Below are 6000 nucleotides of genomic sequence, written 5' to 3'. Positions count from 1 at the left end.
GTGTTACTGCCTATCTTTCGGATGAAAGCCATTTTAACTAGGATGAGATGATATCTCATTGTAGTTTTTGATTTGTGTGTCTCTGATGATCAATGATGTTGAGCGCCTTTTCATATACCTGTTTGCCAGTGTATGTTTTCTTTTGAGAAATGTCTATTCAGATCTTTTGTCCATTTTTAATTGGATTACTAGATTTTTTTCCTGTTGAGTTATTTGAGCTCCTTATATATTCTGGTTATTAATCCCTTGTCAGATGGATAGTCTGCAACTATTTTTTCTCCCATTCTGTGGGTTGTCTCTTCACTTTGTTCATTGTTCCATTTGCTGTGCAGAAGCTTTTTAACTTGATGTGATCCCATTTTTCCCATTTTTGCTTTGGTTGCCTGTGCTTGTGGGGTATTACTCAAGAAATCTTTGCCCAGCCCAATGTGCCGGGGAGTTTCCCCAATGTTTTCTTTTAGTAGTTTCATAGTTTGAGTCTTAGATTTAAGACTTCAATCAATTTTGATTTGATTTTTGTATATGGTGAGAGATGGAGGCCGTTTCATTGTTCTGCATATAGATATCCAGTTTCCCAGCACCATTTATTGAAGAGAATGTCCATTCCCTAATGTATGTTCTAGGCAACTTTGTTGAAAATGAGTTCACTGTAGATGTATGGATTTATTTCTGGGTTTTCTTTTCTGTTCCATTGGTCTATGTATCTGTTTTTATGCCAGTACCATGCTGTTTTGGTTACTATAGTGGCTCTGTAGTATAATTTGAAGTCAGATAATGTGATTACTCCAGTCTTGTTTTTTGATCAGGATAGCTTTGCCTAACTAACATTTTAATGTATATCCATCTAGAGGTTTTTTCTATTCATAAATAAACATAAAATATGTGTGCATATATATATATTTAGTCAACATTAAACTAATTAAGTAGTTTTAATATTACTCACTCAAATATTACAACTGTGAGGATAGCCTCCTTTGGAGGTACCATCAGAAACCTACATTTCAGAACATTTTTGAGGAATACAGGCCATTTAGTTTGCCGAATATCCTTCAGTTTGTTTTTTTTTTCCTTGTTATTGTTTTTTTTTTTTTTTTTTTTTGAGACAGAGTCTTGCTCTGTTGCCCAGTGGTGTGATCTGAGCTCACTGCAACCTCTGCCTCCCAGGTTCAAGCAATTCTCATGTTTCAACCTCCCAAGGAGCTGGGACTGCAGGCGCGTGCCACCATGTCCAGCTAATTTTTGTATTTTTAGTAGAGATGGGGTTTCACCATGTTGACCAGGCTGGTCTCGAGCTCCTGACCTCGAGCTCCTGACCTCAAGTGATCCACCCACCTCAGCCTCCCAAAATGCTGGTATTACAGGTGTGAGCCACTGCACCCACCCTCAATTTGGTTTTGTCTAATATTTCTTCATGATAAGACTCACGCTTTGCTGCTGCTTTTCTTTTCTTTCTTTCTTTCTTTTTTGTTTCTTTTTAGTCACTCTGTCGCCCAGGCTGGAGTGCAGTGGCATAGACTTGGCTCACTGCAGCCTTCACTGCCTGGGCTCAAGCAATCCTCCTGCCTTGGCCTCCCAAAGTGCTAGGATTACAGATGCGAGACATCCTGCCAGCTGGCTTTGCATTTTTTTGGCAGAAGTGTTATAAAGTATATTTTTGTCCTTCTCAGCATATCATATGAGAAAACACATAGTGTCAATTTGTGCCATTATTTGTGATTCATGATTAAGTTGGAACCTAACAGTTTTCTCTACTGTAGTGTTACCATTTTTTCCTTTGTAACTTTTTTTTTAGACAGGGTCTCGTTCTGCCCAGGCTGGAGCAGAGTGGCACAATCTCGGCTCACTGCAACTTCTGCCTCCCAGGCTCCAATAATCCTCCCACCTCAGCCTCCCAAGTAGCTAGGACTACAGGCACGTGCTACTCAGCTAATTTTTGTATTTTTAATAGAGACAGGATTTCGCTATGTTGCCTAGGCTGGTCTTGAATTCCTGGACTTCAGTCTTCCAAAGTGCTGGGATTACAGGTGTGAGCCACCGTGCCAGACCTCTCCTTTGTAATTTAAAAGTAATCTGTGAACAAAAAGCAATCTGTGCACATGAAAAGATACTAAGCATCACTACTCGTTAGGGAATGCAAACCTAAACCATAATGAGGTACCAATTCACATCCGCAAATAGGGCTACAATTTAAAAGACAGACATCAACAAGTTGGCAAGGATGTGGGGAAACTGGAACTCTCATCCATTGCTAATGGGATATAAAATGGTGCAGTACCTTCGAAAAACAACTTGGCAGTTCCTCAAAAAGTTAAACGTAGGTACATATGACACAGCAATGCTTCTCCTGGGTATACACCCGAAAGAACTGAAAACACATCCCCACAAAAATCAGGAATGTTTATAGCAGTATTACTCATATAGACAAGTGAAAACAAATGTCCATCGATTGATGAATGGATACATAAAATGTCGTATATCCATACAATAGAATATTATTTGGCAATAAAAAGGAATAAAGTGGCCAGGCACAGTGGCTCACACCTGTAATCCCAGCACTTTGAGAGGCAGAGGTGGGTGGATTGCTTGAGTCCAGGAGTTCGAGAACAGCCTGGGTAACATGGTGAAACCCCATCTCTACAAAAAATTAAAAATACAAAATACAAAAATTAGGCTGGGTGCAGCGGCAGATGCCTATAATCCCAGCACTCTGAGAGGCGGAGGCGGGCAGATCACTTGAGTCCAGGAGTTCAAGACAAGCCCGAACAACATGGCAAAACCCTGTCTCTACAAAAAACACAAAAATTAGCTGGGCATGGTGGTGCATGCCTGTAGTCCCAGCTACTCAAGAGGCTGAAGGGGAAGGATGGCTTGAGCTCAGGAGGTGGAGGTTGCAGTGAGCAAAGATTGTGCCACTGCACTCCAGCCTGAGTGACAGAACCAGACCCTGTCTCAAAACAAAACAAAACAAAATTAGCTGGGCACGGTGGTGTGCACTTGTAGTCCCAGGTGCTCAGGAGGCTGAGGCAGGAGGATTGCTTGAGCCCAGGAGGTGGAGGTTGCAGTGAGCTGAGACTATGCCACTGCACTCCAACCTGGGCGACAGAGTGAAACCCTACCTCCAAAAAGAAAACGGAATGAACTACTAATAAATGCTACAACTTAGAGAACGCCGGAAAACATTATACTAAGTGAAAGAAGCCAGTTACGGAAGACTGTATTGTATGATTCCATTTATGTGAAGTGTTCAAAATAGGTACATTTCTAGAAACAGAAAGTAGATTTGTGGTTGCCAAGGCATAGGGGAAGGAAGGGAATAGGGACTAATACTAATGGGAGAGAGAGACAAAAACATTCTAAAATTAGATTGTAGTGATAGCTGCACAGCCCTTTGAATATACTAAGAAAACATTGAATTGCACATTTTAAATGGTAAGTTATACAGTATTTGGATTATATCTCAATAAAGCTGTTTAAACACAAAGAAAGGCCGGGCACAGTGGCTCACACCTGTAATCCCAGCACTTTGGGAGGCCGAGGCAAGTGGATCACCTGAGGTCAGGAGTTTGATACCAGCCTAACCATCATCATGAAATCTCATCTCTACTAAAAACACAAAAATTAACTGGGCTTGGTGGCGGATGCCTGTAGTCCCAACTATTCGGGAGGCTGAGATGGGAGAATTGCTTGAACCCGGGAGGTGGAGGTTGCAGTGAGCCGAGGTCGTGCCAGGGCACTCCAGCCTGGGCAACAGAGCGAGACCGAGTTTCAAAAAAACAAAAATAAAAACAAAAAACATGCACACAAAGAAAAAATTCTGTGTGGAGGTAAGTTTAAACTATATCAATATTCCGTTTCCTATCAAACTTGCACCTAAAAGTTTTAGCATTCACTGATGATTCTTGACTGAATCATTACTGTATTGCAAAATGGTGATTTTTCTATCATTGCTTCTTCATTTACTAGTTGGCATTTTACTATAAGGCAGAGCCATCAAATATATTTTTAAAAATAAAAAATAGGATTATACTCAACATTAATGCTTCATAATTTGCTAATTTAATATTACTCAGTTCTGTGATTCTGTGTGTAAATATTTACCAATGTCATCATTTTTAGTGCTTGCTAAGTTTTTTGTTTTTTGAGATAGGGTCTTGCTCTGTCACCCAGGCTGGAGTGCAATGGCGTGATCTTAGCTCACTGCAACCTCTGCCTCCTGGGTTCAAGCGATTCTCCTGCCTCAGCCTCCTGAGTAGCTGGGATTACGGGCATGTGTCACGAAGCCTGCATAATTTTTGTATTTTTTAGTAGAGACAGGGTCTCGCCATGTTGACCAGGCTGCTCTCAAACTCCTGACCTCAGGTGATCCTCCTGTCTCAGCTTCTGAAAGTGCTGGGATTACAGGCGTGAGCCACTGTGCCTGGACTCTATGAATCTTACTGGAGAATTATTCCTATAGACAAAAATCACACTGATAAGTCTCTTTAAGATAAGGCCTTCTCTATCTTGGGTACCCCATGAGGCTGTGGAGGAATAATATCCTTAAGATCCTTAGAAGGTCTTTCTCTTCCTGCCATCTTGGATCCTGTGGAGGCCTGCTGGGAATAGGACTTCTAAAAGGAAATATGTCCGGAAGGCTGTGGTCCAAGGCCATTTTTGCTGGCTATAAGCGGAGTCTCTGGAACCAAAGGGAGCACACAGCAGTTCTTCTTAAAATTGAAGGTGATTTATGTCTGAGATGAAACAGAATTCTATTTGGGCAAGAGATGTGCTTCTGTATACAAAGCAAAGGACACCACAGTGACTCCTGGTGGCAAACCAAACAAAACCAGAGTAATCTGGGGAAACGTAACTCGGGCCTACGGAAACAGTGGCAAGGTTCATGCCTAATTCCAAAGCAATCTTCCTGCTAAGCCCACTGGACACAGAATCTGAGTGATGCTGTACCCCTCAAGGGTTTAAACTGATGAAAAGTCAATAAATAAAAGTGGATTTGTGGGGGGAAAGATCCTTAGAAGTCCTACTGTTTAACACAGTAGGTCTGCAACAAATGCCTGTAGGATCCTTAGGACTACTTCTGCCTGTCTGAAGGATGCTGAGGCACCCACTTAGGTCTTTCTGATGCTTAATGACTCTGCTTTTACAGTCCCAGCTTTGGCTTCATCTTTGCGTAGAGACTGTGTGTTCCTGACAGTGCTCTGGAGTTGATCTTTGCCCCGAGGCTTTTTTATTACTTTGACAATTCTTTCCTGGCTGGAAAGATTATCCTGGGCTTTTTATATCTCCTCCAAATTCTGCCTAAAAAAACAGATTAATTCTTTCTTTAGCTTTTCTCTCACTATCTGTATCTTAGGATGCAAGGCTCAAAAAAGTCAAACGTAACTTCCAACACTCTGCCTGAAAATCCTAGCCAGAGTCATCAGTTAATTAGACCTTTTTTATTTTTCACATTAGTACAGATGAAAGTTTCAGTCAACTGTCCACCACTATATCAGAGTCTCTGTTCCTCCAGATTCCAATAGTGTTTCCTTCACCTTTCCCTTGAGCCTTCGCCTGCAGTCTCCTCAAGGCCCTGCCAGCTTTCCCGCACAGTCTCACTGAGGCTGTCAGGCGCCTCCCACACGTTAGGTTCTGCTATGGCAGTGCCTTGCTTCCAGGTACCAAATCCTGTCCCAGGTGTCTGTTGCTGCACAGCAAATGACTTCAAGCTTAGTGGCATAAAACTACAACTATTTTATTATTCTCATGGATTCTGTGGATTAGGAATTCGGATAGGGCATGGAAGAGATGGATTTTCAATGCTCCATGAGGTCTTGGACCTCAACCAGGAAGACTCGGTGCACAGGAGCTGGAACAGCTGAAGTTGGAGAATCCACTTCCAAGATGGTTCTTCCTGCCTATAGCTGCCAGCCTGGCGGGCGTGGCTGGGAGGCTGGCTCAGCTGGGTCTCTTGGCTGGAGCACTACGCATGGCCTCTCTGGCATGGCGGCCTCGGGAAATTGG

At 42.4% G+C, this 6000-nt stretch overlaps 1 pseudogene; it reads left to right on the top strand.

The window, feature by feature from the left end:
* Positions 1–4622: 4622 nt before the first annotated feature.
* On the top strand, positions 4623–4959 carry LOC108543916 (60S ribosomal protein L35a pseudogene; annotated as a pseudogene).
* The last annotated feature ends 1041 nt before the right edge of the window (positions 4960–6000 follow it).

The sequence above is a fragment of the Rhinopithecus bieti genome, unplaced genomic scaffold, assembly GCF_001698545.2.
Source record: "Rhinopithecus bieti isolate Rb0 unplaced genomic scaffold, ASM169854v2 scaffold_24390, whole genome shotgun sequence".
Taxonomy (NCBI): Eukaryota; Metazoa; Chordata; class Mammalia; order Primates; family Cercopithecidae; genus Rhinopithecus; species Rhinopithecus bieti.
The sequence above is the reverse complement of the archived record's forward strand: the minus strand, read 5'-3'. Positions and strand labels throughout refer to the sequence as shown.